Genomic DNA, 14,055 nt, shown 5'->3' with positions numbered 1-14,055 from the left:
ATGTATTATAATAACTTCCCATAGCTCTATATACATCACGGAATAGATCCACTTTGGGAGACATGTAACATGTGGTTTAGGCTGACCTCTATAATTATTTAGGGTAGTTGCCCACCTTCAGATGACTCCTGAATGTATATATGTAAGTGTCAGCAAGGTTTGTATGCTGTATGGTCAGAATTGTTTAGTTTGTTACTCTGGGATATAACAGAGTTAGGACTAGATTTATTAAACTGCGGGTTTGAATAAGTGGAGATGTTGCCGATAGCAACCAATCAGATTCTAGCTGTCATTTTGTAGAATGTACTAAATAAATGACAGCTAAAATCTGATTGGTTGCTATAGGCAACATCTCCACTTTTTCAAACCCGCAGTTTAGTAAATATATCCCTTAATCTCTGGATACAATTGTGTCCAATGTTTATAGCAAAGCACATTTGTGTCATCTCCAAGGGCAAGTAGAATAAACAAATCTGCCTTAAGTATATAAACATTGTTAAAAGCACAGAGGGTAATCCAGAAACCTAAAGAAATGTATTTGGTAAAAGTTATAGAAAGATCTGTACAAGATGCCAATAGATTGAACTCCTCTGAAGATGTAAGATCCCTTTTAATAAGGTTATGTCTTGTGTCAGAGTAGAAAATTGTGGAACTACAAGCGTCAGGATGGCCTCCTGGCTGGAGAGCTTCAGACTGACTAAGAGAATTGTCCGTTATTAGATGTATATGTGTATACATATCCCTGTACGTGATCAGTTTCTATTAGTAATGTATTCTAGGCAGGGCCGGATTAACCATAGGGCTAACTGGGCAACAGCCCAGGGGCCTATGGCATCCAGGGGGCCCTTGAACGTGCTCAGCAGCAGTATTGATCGATCAGGGGCGGGGGCCCCCCGACGCAGTCCTTCTCCGGCGCGCTGTAGTCTCCTTACTGAGGAGATCTCGTGAGTCTCACTCTCACGAGATCTCCTCAGTAAAGAGCATACAGCGCGCCGGGGAAGGAGGTAAGTGCCGGGGGGGCGGGGCGGGCAGCTCGGATCACGGGGGGGGGCCCTCACGGGGGAATGGAAGCCCCCTTAGCCCAGGGGCCTCCATTCCCTTAATCCGGCCCTGGCACACAGAGCTCTGTTCTCTCCGTAAGATGAGTGTTAGACTTGTCTGCATTGCTTGGATACTATGTAGCAACAATCTTATTGTAATGTGTAATCACTGTGTGTATCTAATATAATCTGCCCTGCCTGCATGGATGGCAGCGACTGTCAGTCTCCTTACATGCAATATGTTTTCTATATTAGACAACTAGTAGCTGTGGAACTACAAATCCCATCATGCCATGTTTTATCTCTAGGCATACTGGGACTTTCACAGGTGGCCTATATCTGCTTTATACTGTACATTACTGTATAAGGTGCAACACCCCTCCCCCGCATGTACACACACCTCAAATCCTCTAATTATAGGTCTAAAGTGCTGCTTTCAGTGCAATCCATTACGTATTATTTAGTGACAGAAGCTGCAGCCATAGACTTGGAAGACTTTCTAGGAACTAGGGTCTGTCTCCCGAGGGCATCTTAGCAGCCTGTTGTGTGATGGAAGTTTGTAATGATTAAGCAATGCTGCTGATGGTCCAGTCCAACTGCTTCATGACCAGACCTGTGAGAATGGGTCACATGCTACAGATCAGACATTGGTCTGAATCCACATCTACCACTTCCAGGTCAGCCGGGGTCATGGATGACCTGGCTTTTCCAATCTGCTCCCCTAAAACGCTGTCTGAATGGATAGATTGTGGGGCCTCATGTTATGCAGTGTTGGGGCAGTTTAGATGTCATGCATCACACATGCGTGTGGCAAGCGCAGGGTCATATGAGCTGCCATGTTGTGCTTCTAGTCAGGTGGTAATTAGCATTGTACCTGATAGCTGAAACACTGCTCACTTCTCTTATCTCCGCAGTTAGACATTGTAATCTTATTAGTTACAGTCCGATTAGGAGAGACAATAAATGGGATAATGTAAATGATATGGATATTAGCAGTCACCAAGAGTCTCTGTCCATATAAAACAGTGAGGCTGCGGGCCGGGTGCTTCTGTACAGGTCACAGGGATTCACGTTGACTTCTAATATCTCTGCTTACAGTCTTATTTCTTATAATATACCACATTGATTCCCAAATCCAGTCCTCAGGGCCCCTAACAGTGCAGGTTTTCCATATCTCTTAGCTGTAGCACAGGTGTTTTCATTCCTGACTGACACATTGGGGCACATTCAGTTAAGTCTGGGCATCGCGGCTACACTTGTAAGTGTGTCAACCGCAACATCGCTGATTTCCCCCATAGGGTTACGAACGGAACTCTGCTGTGTTGCGGTACAGCGGATCTCCTTCCTGGGCCGTTTCGGTGCGTAGCCGCGATATCAGGACCTAATTGAATATGTCCCATTGAAACAGATCCACAGGTAGTATAATTATGTCTCTTGTCACCTGGAAATCCTGCACTAGGGGAACTGGAGGACTGGGTTTGGGAAACACTGATATACATGTTCTCCTAATGAGTACTGAAGTGACATCAGAGCTCACCATATGTAAGCAATGATACCAATGTTTATAGATATTTTATAGTTTATTATCACTTATGTTTTATATGATTTAGTAATAATTATTCCAGCCATTTATTGTCTCTCAGTATAATACATCCTTCGGTAATGATATTTACTGAAGCATCTGAGAGATGTTGTGTACACAGTAAGGAGCTGTTGCCCTGTTGAACTTGCATTGTACCAATACAGTTTGGGAGAGCTGGGAGACAGAAGTACATTACAGGTGGCCCTGGCAATGCTGCCTGCAGGGGCCACATCCGAGAGTCTGGGGTCAGATTCTTAATCTAAGGCCGATTCTGCTTACTAAGGCTTTGAAGAAGCTCTGTGTTGTATGAGTGTGATGGGGTCGGTGATTCAGGGATTGTTAATAAATAGTTTGGTTCTGTCAGACTAGATGACAATGAGGAATATTTGCATCTGAGATCAAAGATTAAATATATAAAATATAGCAATAAAATAACCTCCACCTCACTAGGCCTCACCCAATGGACCTCTTCTCCCACCCACTCTCATGGTCATGCCTTGGACCTCGTCTTCTCTCATCTGTGACCTCTCCGACTTCTCTAACTCTCCCTTCCCACTCTCTGACCACCATCTCCTTCACTCTCTCCTCCTGCCAAGCTCCCACCTCCCCTAAATCTACCTTCACTAGGCGCAACCTTGATGCTATTGACCCTACTGCTTTCTCCTCCTCTCTCGAAACTCTCCTCTCACCTCTTCCCTCCCTGACCTGTCCTGACCAGGCGTCCTCTCTCTACAACCTTTCCCTCACTACTGCCCTTGATGCTGTTGCCCCAGCCTCCTCTATCCGCCAGCGCTGCCTCATTTCCCAACCCTGGCACTCCAACCTTACCCGTTTCCTCCAAAAGTGCTCTCGCACTGCTGAACGCCTCTGGAGGAAATCTCGATCCGTGGCCGACTTCCTTCATTTTAAATTTATCCTCACCTCATTCTGCTCCGCCCTCTACCTTGCTAAACAATCCTTCTTTAAGTCCCTCTTTTATTCTCACTCCTCGCCGCCTCTTTGCCACCTTCAACTCCCTCCTCTCTCCACCCCCCCTCCCATCCCGCCTTCCCTCTCCGCCTCTGACCTCGCCACCTTTTTCACTTCTAAAATCGAGGCCATCAGACTGAACATCTCCTCCTCCCATCCCTCTCTTCCCCCCCCTTTTCCCTCCACCTCCCCCCAACATCCAACTCTGGTGCTCCTTCTGCCCCACCTCAGGTGAAGAAGTTCGCTCACTTATTCTATCCTCTCCACCCTCCACCTGTCCTCTCGACCCTATCCCCTCTCGCCTCCTTCGCTCTCTCTCTTCCACTGCCTGCTCTTACCTCGCTCACCTCTTTAACCTTTCACTCTCCTCTGGAGTAGTCCCCTCTTCATTCAAACATGCTCTTATCTCTCCCATCCTCAAAAAACCTAACCTTGACCCCACCTCTCCTGCTAACTATCGCCCTATCTAACTTCTCCCCTATGCCTCCAAATTACTTGCGAGGATTGTCTACAGCCGCCTCACCAAACACCTCTCGGACTACTACCTCCTAGACCCTCTCCAATCAGGCTTCCGCCCCATCCACTCCACTGAAACTGCCCTGGCCAAAGTTACCAACGACCTCCTATTAGCCAAATCCATATCTGCGGCCTTCGACACCGTTGACCACCCCCTTCTGCTACAAACTCTTCTCTCTCTCTTGGCCTATCTGGTTCTGTCCTCGCCTGGTTCACCTCTTACCTTGCGAACCGCTCCTTCTCTGTATACACGTCTGGCTCTTCCTCCACCCCCTCCCCTCTCCCTGTTGGAGTCCCTCAGGGCTCTGTTCTCGGCCCTCTTCTATATTCGCACTATACCTCCTCCCTTGGTGCTCTCATCTCCTCCTTCGTTCTTCAGTATCATCTTTACGCTGACGACATCCAACTCTACATCTCCTCGCCCGATCTCTGCCCCTCCCTTCTCTCTCGTGTATCCGACTGCCTCTCGGCCATCTCCTCCTGGATGTCCTCGTGCTTTCTCAAAATTAACATCTCTAAAACTGAAATCATTGTCTTTCCTCCCCCCAGGCTCTCCTTCCACCATGACCTCTCTATCACTGTCAACACCTCCATCTCCTCTGTCACCCAACTTTGCTGCCTGGGCGTTACCTTCGACTCCTCTCTCTCCTTTACCCCCACATTCAATCCCTTGCCCAAGCCTGTCGCTTTCAACTTCGCAACATTGCCCGCATCCGGCCTTTCCTCTCTCAGGATGCCACCAAAACTATCATCCACGCTCTCATTATCTCACGCCTCGACTACTGCAACCTTCTCACCGGCCTCCCCCTCTCCCACCTCGCCCCCCTCCGCTCTATTCTGAACGCGGCTGCCAGACTCATCTTCCTCTCTCGCCGCTCCTCCTCCGCTTCCCCTCTCTGCCTTGCCCTACACTGGCTCCCCTTCCCCTACAGAATCATCTTCAAACTCCTGACCACCATATACAAGGCACTCTCCCAGTCTACTGCCCCCTACATCTCTAACCTCCTCTTCATTCACACTCCTGCCTGCTCCCTGCGCTCGGCCAATGACAGTTGCCTCTCCTCCACTCTGATTACCTCCTCCCACTCCAGAGTTCAAGACTTCTCCCGGGCAGCCCCCCTTCACTGGAATGACCTCCCTCGCTCCATCCGCCTCTCTCCCACTCTAAGCTCCTTCAAACGGGCACTAAAAACCCACCTGTTCCTCAAAGCCTACCATCCTTCCTCCTAACCCGCTCTCCCCTCCCTCCTCCCGTCCCCTCTTCTCTCCTTTACATCATCTGGCCCCCTTTGTACCTGAGTCTTGTTCACCCTCCCTTAGGATGTAAGCTCATCTGAGCAGGGCCCTCTTCCCTCCTGTCTCCTTACCTAATCTTCTGCTCCGTCTTTTCTGCATTAGCCTGCTTGGAGCTTCTGAAGTGTTGGTATATTTGTTTACTGCTCAGTAATGTTTTACCCTGTACTGTCTATTGTTTGTGCATTGTACGGAGCTGCGGAACTTTTGTGGCGCCTAACAAATAAAGGATAATAATAATAATAATAATAATAACCTGTCAGGGAAAATTTTACAAATATATTTGTTTCTGACAATGACTTGAATACATTACATTGTAAGTACCTGTCTGCTCCTGTCAGCCGTATTCTAAGACCCAATCCAGGAACTGGCGTTGACGGAATTATATATACCGTTCATAAACATGTAGACCAAGTGGCTCTTGGCAACACCAACCTCTGAGGTATCTGGAGAAAATTTCTCTGTGTCGTTATTTAACATATATATATATATATATATATATGTATATATCTATAATATAAATGACTAGTGGCGTGTGTTAGTCTGTCTGTGTGTGTGTGGAAAATATAAAACCGAGCTGCAGCGCCACCTGCTGGGCGGAGTTATACACTGACCTACTAAATTCTTAGTGTGTGTGGAAAAAAAAAATCAGAAAGGGCTGAAGTTTGGTATACTAAGATGTTTTTAATTTGTTAATTTAATTTGTTAATTGTTACAAGTGTTTATAAAGATTTAAAAAAAATATATATATATTTCTTGAAGGAGAAGTGACAGTTGGGAGTGGTTGGTGGTTGCCGGGGGTGACAGTGGGGAGTGGTTGGTGGTTGAGGCCTGGGCTATGGCCCAAATGCATGACAAGAACCTTTTTAACACCTTAAGTAGCTTGATTTGACTAGAATGCATGAGTATCATGCACGGGTTAACTTGTGTGTGTGTGTATGTGTGTATATATATATATATATATATATATGTCACAACTTCTTTTCAACTTTTGTTTCAAGACACCTTCTGCTTGTGACTTGCCCATTCCCCCAGACAAATTTCTGGTTTATGGATGAATGTGTGGTCTTGTTGACCTGGGAGAGATGGCCTCCTAGTGCACATACATGTTAGTGATACACCGTGGAGGATCCCAGCTCCTACGGAGCCCAGCAGTGGTGCAGACTGTCAGCCCACTTCCACTGTCTCACCCAGCCAAACGTCTGAATGTCTTAACATGTTGAGCTATTTACAAATGTAACCAGTTGGTAGGTGGCTCTTAAACTTGAGAGAGAAATGTCCAAGGAAGATCTTTAAGTAGGGATTACTATTCATTTATTATCCCCAATGGCCACTGAACAGCGGGAAGGACACTAGAAGCTGTTTCTGAACATTTATATGTGTGTTACTATGAAAGTGGTCAGGCAGAAATGCTGGTGATTACATTAGTGATGGTTGGACTCTTCCGCATATACTGATATATTGTATATTATAATAATCCATTCCGGCTGCTCCATCAGACACTTTCAGAGCTGTACAAAACCCTGATCTAATGGACCAGCTGTCCCTGGAAACTCACTGACATCGTGGTTGAATGTAGGTTATAAAGGATGATGCTAAACTATGGAATGAGCCACAATATTCCAGATATGACACAACCTGACAATTAGCTCTTATGGGAACATATGATTCATCTAATATATATATTATTACAGAGTAACCATCTATTTATTGCTCAGTGCTCAGAAAGGGATTATTTGGCTGCAATTGGTTTGATAGATAATGTGAACTTAAAGAAGAAGAGTTGTTTTCTTTAAATATGAAGTTATGTATCTTTTAAAATACATCATTTTTCTTGGCTATACTCCTACAAACAATTATCTCCTTTTCAAAAGCTTTCTTGTTGGCAAACAAAAATGACTAACAGACACACGCTCAGAACTCTCAGCGTGTCAAGTGATGGCAGATGGGGGAGGGGGGGTGTCAGTGCAGACAGAGCTCAGAGGGGCATTTCAAAGCCTCTCTGCGCACTACACCATGTGCCATATGACTGTGGTTGCCATGGTAGTCTGGAATCATAAATCATTAATTGCAATCAGAAGAATAAAGACACAATGGAAAATGATAAATGCCAATGTGCTTCTTATAGCCTGACACAGATTTATGTAAACACACCTGATTGTTATCATGGGATTGCTGCTTTAACTTGAACCCAGGTTAGGGCATTGATACCTGGTTATACTTCTGTATTACCTATTATAGCTCACCTACCAGACTCGGCCAGAGCCTCAGGGCAGTCATGAGGGTATCTATGATAAAAAGCCAGGGGTCACTTGTGAGTTATTTTTAATGTGAGGCTTGGCCCCATTTGGAATATCTCTGTATGGAGCCAGGACTTTAATGTTACAAGTGAAAAGATTAGGTGTCAGTTTATTAAGTTTTAAACTCTAATTGAATTAACTGGTTGGATGGAGTTGGTGCCACAGATCTTTCCCAAAAATGCGACTTAAACCCTCAATAGACCAATCCTAACATTACCTGCCAATATAGCCTCACTAGACCAATACATTTCCTAAAATGTGCGACCAGGCTAGCCTCGCTGTCTTCATCCTCGTCCTGACATTGCCCACCGGGATAGCCTCGCTGTCTTCATCCTCGTCCTGACATTGCCCACCGGGATAGCCGCCTCGCTGTCTTCATCCTCGTCCTGACATTGCCCACCGGGATAGCCGCCTCGCTGTCTTCATCCTCGTCCTGACATTGCCCACCGGGATAGCCGCCTCGCTGTCTTCATCCTCGTCCTGACATTGCCCACCGGGATAGCCGCCTCGCTGTCTTCATCCTCGTCCTGACATTGCCCACCGGGATAGCCGCCTCGCTGTCTTCATCCTCGTCCTGACATTACTGACCGGGATAGCCTCGCTGTCTTCATCCTCGTCCTGACATTACTGACCGGGATAGCCGCCTCGCTGTCTTCATCCTCGTCCTGACATTGCCCACCGGGATAGCCTCGCTGTCTTCATCCTCGTCCTGACATTGCCCACCGGGATAGCCTCGCTGTCTTCATCCTCGTCCTGACATTGCCCACCGGGATAGCCTCGCTGTCTTCATCCTCGTCCTGACATTGCCCACCGGGATAGCCGCCTCGCTGTCTTCATCCTCGTCCTGACATTACTGACCGGGATAGCCTCGCTGTCTTCATCCTCGTCCTGACATTACTGACCGGGATAGCCGCCTCGCTGTCTTCATCCTCGTCCTGACATTGCCCACCGGGATAGCCTCGCTGTCTTCATCCTCGTCCTGACATTGCCCACCGGGATAGCCTCGCTGTCTTCATCCTCGTCCTGACATTGCCCACCGGGATAGCCTCGCTGTCTTCATCCTCGTCCTGACATTGCCCACCGGGATAGCAGCCTCGCTGTCTTCATCCTCGTCCTGACATTGCCCACCGGGATACCGCCTCGCTGTCTTCATCCTCGTCCTGACATTGCCCATCGGGATAGCCGCCTCGCTGTCTTCATCCTCGTCCTGACATTGCCCACCGGGATAGCCTCGCTGTCTTCATCCTCTCCTGACATTACTGACCGGGATAGCCTCGCTGTCTTCATCCTCGTCCTGACATTGCCCACCGGGATAGCCTCGCTGTCTTCACCCTCCTCCTGACATTACTGACCGGGATAGCCGCCTCGCTGTCTTCATCCTCGTCCTGACATTGCCCACCGGGATAGCCTCGCTGTCTTCATCCTCCTCCTGACATTGCCCACTGAGATAGCCTCGCCGTCTTTATCCCCAACCTGACATTACCAGCAAGGAGAGTACATTCACTAAAATAATTATATCTGCAATCTATATTACTACGTTCACTGTTTCAGCAGTCCAAAAAATAGGAACTGCAATCTATATTACATTGACTACGTTAATTCTTTAAGCAGTTCCAGAGAATAGGTACTGCAATCTATATTACCTTTAATTACTTTAAATTTTTAAGCAGTGCAAGAGAATAGGTACTGCAATCTATATTACATTTACTACGTTCATTCTTTAAGCAGTTCCAGAGAATAGGTACTGCAATCTATATTACAAGAGAAAGTGAGGGAGGAGCTGGTAAACCATTGCGATTCCACCAAGCATGTAGCTCTTGTGAATGAAGCCCTTCGTACGCTTTGCCAGGATCCGAGGGTGGTCACTCTTTTAAAGTCAGAGGAATACATTCTGGCCACCGTGCTCGATCCTCGGTTTAAAGCGTATGTTGTGTCTCTGTTTCCGGCGAACACAAGTCTACAGCGGTGCAAAGACCTGCTGGTCAGGAGATTGTCCTCTGAAGAGGACCGTGACATGCCAACAGCTCCTCCTTCATTTTCTTCCACACCTAAGGCTGCGAGGAAAAAGATCAGTTTTCCTAAAAGACCCACTAGCGGGGATGCAGACAACATCTGGTCCGGACTGAAGGACCTGCCAACCATTGCAGACATGTCTACTGTCGCTGCATTGGATGCTGTCACAATAGAAAAAATGGTGAAGGATTATTTTTCTGACACCATCCAAATAGACATGTCAGACAGTCCATATTGTTACTGGCAGGAAAAAAAGGCAGTTTGGAAGCCCCTGTACAAACTATTTTACCTGAGTTGTCCCCCCTCCAGTGTGTACTCGGAAAGAGTTTTTAGTGCAGCGGGGAACCTGGTCAGTGAGCGGCGAAGGAGGTTGCTTCCTCAAAACATTGAAAAAATGATGTTCATAAAAATGAATTATCAATTCCTCAATCAAGTACAGCACTGCCCTTAAGATAGTACAGAGGAACCTGTGGTTGTGGAGTCCAGCGGGGACGAATTGATAATGTGTGAGAATGAGGAAGTACACACTGAAGGGGGCCAGGAATCGGAGGATGAGGATGAGGACGACATCTTGCCTCAGTAGAGCCAGTTTAGTTTGTACAGGGAGAGATGAATAGCTTTTTTTGTGTGGGGGCCCAAACAAACCAATCATTTCAGCCTCAGTAGTTTGGTAGGCCCTGTCGCTGAAATGATTGGTTTGTTAAAGTGTGCATGTCCTATTTCAGCAACATCAGGGTGGGTGGGAGGGCCCAAGGACAATTCCATCTTGCAACTCTTTTTTTGGCATTATGTGCTCTTTGGGGCCTAGTTCTATCTCCATCAGAGATATTCCTGCAGGCCATGTCACCGGCACAGCTATGTTGGTGTTAGACGTGCGCTGCATACTCTGTCTGATTTAGCAGAAGCTAGCCATTGCCCTTGATAAGCAAATAGGCTTTCCGTGATATTACATTGTCAGGGATTAGGCTAAACAGAGTGTCATGGTATTTGAGATCCCTACCTTACCTACACACAGCGTATACAGCGCTGCAATTTGTTCTATCATATTAATGTTTAGATAGGGTCTCTCCATAATAACACACTCCGCTTGCTCACATCACCCAGTGAAGCAAGCGCTATATAAGTGCCAACTTTTAGACACGTTAGGCAGCGTCTTTAATGAGAATACAGTCTCTATATAATTGTGAGTGCTTTAAGATCTTACATGACCTTTAATCAGGCCACTTTAATCACTGCTCTATTACAGATCTCTGTCCAGTGATCATCATGCATATTTTTGCAGAACCAAGTTAAATATATAAACAGGGTCTCCTAGAATACGTACTATTTTATTTAAAGGAGTTTTAAGGGGCATTACACTCTAATAGAGAGACTCATCATTTCTGAATAAACAAAATTATATAATTCTTGTTAAGTTCCAAAAAAGAGGAACTGCCATTTTTATTACTACGTTCTTTCTTTCTGTAGTTCAAAAAAAGAGTAACTTCCATTTTTATTACTACGTTCTTTCTTTCTGTAGTTCAAAAAAATAGTAACTTCCATTTATATTACTACGTTAATTGTTTGTGCAGTCCCAAAAAAGAGGAACTGCGGTCTTAACATCTATGTTGGTTTTAGACGTCCATCCGGTGTCCGCCATCTGTGCAGTGGAATTCAGACCTGTTGAGGGTGATATATTGTGGCCCTAGTACCAAATTGGGTACCGGGGCCACTCCACTACGCAGTCCAGATAGATGCGTATCAGATATTAAACTACATTCAGTGTTGGGGGCAAATCCAAAAATAATTAAAATGCACTGTCATGATCGAAAACAAGAGGTATTGACACACTAGAACTCCACCCTCTATATGCTGCAGAGGATGGAGGAGCAGCCATATGTGCAGTGGAATTGAGACCAGTTGGAGGAGGTATTGTGGCCACGGTACCAAATTGGGTACCGGGGCCACTCCACTACGCAGTCCAGAAAGCTACCTCGGTGCAACGTTTTGGACTAAAAAGAATATTGGGAGGTGTGAGGTGTTCAGAATAGACTGGAAATTAGTGGAAATGATTGTTATTGAATGTTATTGAGGTTAATAATAGCGTAGGAGTGTAAAAAACCCAAAATAATGTATTTTAGCGCTTTTTATGCTTTTTTAAAAATAAATCAGAACCCAAAACCCTAAATCAGAACCAAAACCTTTCGTCAGGTGTTCTGGCAAAACAAATCAGAACCCAAAACCTCAAGCTAATCAGAACCCAAAACACTAAAAGTGCCCGGTGCACACCCCTAAAAATTATGAGAAACAGTCATTTTGTGGACTTAACCAATATTGAAGAGAGCAGGTGACCAACGCATACTTTCCAATAGTTTTGACTATCTGGGACATGGAGAATTTTGTCCCATAATATGGAAATAGGACCCATGTAATGAAGGTTTGCTGCATGTTCCCATCCAAGCGAAGATCTCATAACCTGTTTTCCAGTCTTAGAATACATAAGAAATATATAGTAATGACAAGGTCACATATGCTGAGGTCATACGGCTAGAAGGGACATCCAGTTGTGTCAGCGCACAGGGAACTAGTAAACTCTCTAATTTCACTGATATTGGTCCATCTCCAGTGTGTGTAGGGGGAGCTTCAACCCAGCACTGATCATTCCTATTTGGGGTGAAATATTGTAAGTACAAACCTGGTAATAAGGTTACTCACCTGGGGGTTCAGACTATCCTCTTGGGGGACACACTGACGTTGGGGTACACATCGGATAGTCTGAACGTGAGAACCCAGGTAAGTAAGCGTTTGCGTCTGTACTTGAATTGTCGGTTTTGGAAGAATTTATCCATTTAGGATATCGCTGCTACTCATAATACCGAGGTATATGTGACCATTTTCTAAGGATTCCTATGTATTCTAAGACTGTAGAACAGGTTATGAGAGTTTGAAGTAACTTCATTCCTTAGTTACATGGTTCATATTTCACTGCATATTTCTTTATTTTCCTTCAGTTCCACTTACTTGAGGTGTAATATAAGTTTGATTAATAATGTTTTGCAGATTGTTACCCTCACTTCATATAAAGCTGCAGGTATCTATTATCTTGACACCTGTTATCCAGAAATTTCCAAAAAACAAAAATAACCCACAAGAGACCCCGGGGTAATTGAGAGAACATCACAGGACCTCAGGTGAATAAGGAAGAACATAGAACATTGTCTCCCTGTGGCCGGTTCCTGTATGTCCGTAGTCCCTGCTAGGACTCAGCATAAATCTCTCTATAACTAGCGCTGTTACTGTGTGCACAGCGCAGCAGCATTCACCCATCGCGTGTGGCGTATGGTGACAGGATGGGTCCCAGTAACATAGGTCAGGGGCCACACGCCCATCGTGTACATGGTAACCGGGGCCACATGTCCATCGTGTGGTGTGTATGGCGGCAGGATGGGTCCCAGTAACACAGGTCAGGGGCCACACGCCCATCGTGTACATGGTAACCGGGGCCACATGCCACTTGTGTGGTGTGTATGGCGGCAGGATGGGTCCAAGTAACACAGGTGAGGGGCCACACGCCCATCGTGTACATGGTAACCGGGGCCACATGCCACTTGTGTGGTGTGTATGGCGGCAGGATGGGTCCCAGTAACACAGGTCAGGGGCCACACGCCCATCGTGTACATGGTAACCGGGGCCACATGCCACTTGTGTGGTGTGTATGGCGGCAGGTTGGGGTCCCTGTAACACAGGTGAGGGGCCACAGGCCCATCGTGTGGTGTGTATATGGTGACAGGATGGGTCCCTGTAACACAGGTGAGGGGCCACAGGCCCATCGTGTGGTGTGTATATGGTGACAGGATGGGTCCCTGTAACACAGGTGAGGGGCCACAGGCCCATTGTGTGGTGTGTATATGGTGACAGGATGGGTCCCAGTAACATAGGTCAGGGGCCACACGCCCATCGTGTACATGGTAACCGGGGCCACATGCCACTTGTGTGGTGTGTATGGCGGCAGGATGGGTCCCTGTAACATAGGTGAGGGGCCACAGGCCCATCGTGTACATGGTAACCGGGGCCACATGCCACTTGTGTGGTGTGTATATGGTGACAGGATGGGTCCCAGTAACATAGGTCAGGGGCCACACGCCCATCGTGTACATGGTAACCGGGGCCACATGCCACTTGTGTGGTGTGTATGGCGGCAGGATGGGTCCCTGTAACATAGGTGAGGGGCCACAGGCCCATCGTGTACATGGGAACAGTTCAGTACTTCTGGGAACAGACACCTGATATATGAAGCACCTGTTATTCAGCATGAATATACTGTACAGAATAATACCTATATAGTCCCCTCCTGCTGAGTGTG

At 46.5% G+C, this 14,055-nt stretch overlaps 1 protein-coding gene across 6 annotated transcripts in view; it reads left to right on the top strand.

Annotated features, from left to right (window-relative positions):
- The window catches only part of GRAMD1C (GRAM domain containing 1C), a 116,079-nt gene that overhangs the window by 84,181 nt on the left and 17,843 nt on the right, over positions 1–14,055 (top strand). The gene's annotated exons all lie outside the window — the stretch shown is intronic.

Source organism: Mixophyes fleayi, chromosome 2, assembly GCF_038048845.1.
Source record: "Mixophyes fleayi isolate aMixFle1 chromosome 2, aMixFle1.hap1, whole genome shotgun sequence".
Lineage (NCBI taxonomy): Eukaryota > Metazoa > Chordata > Amphibia > Anura > Limnodynastidae > Mixophyes > Mixophyes fleayi.
This window is presented reverse-complemented; position numbering and strand designations above follow the sequence as displayed.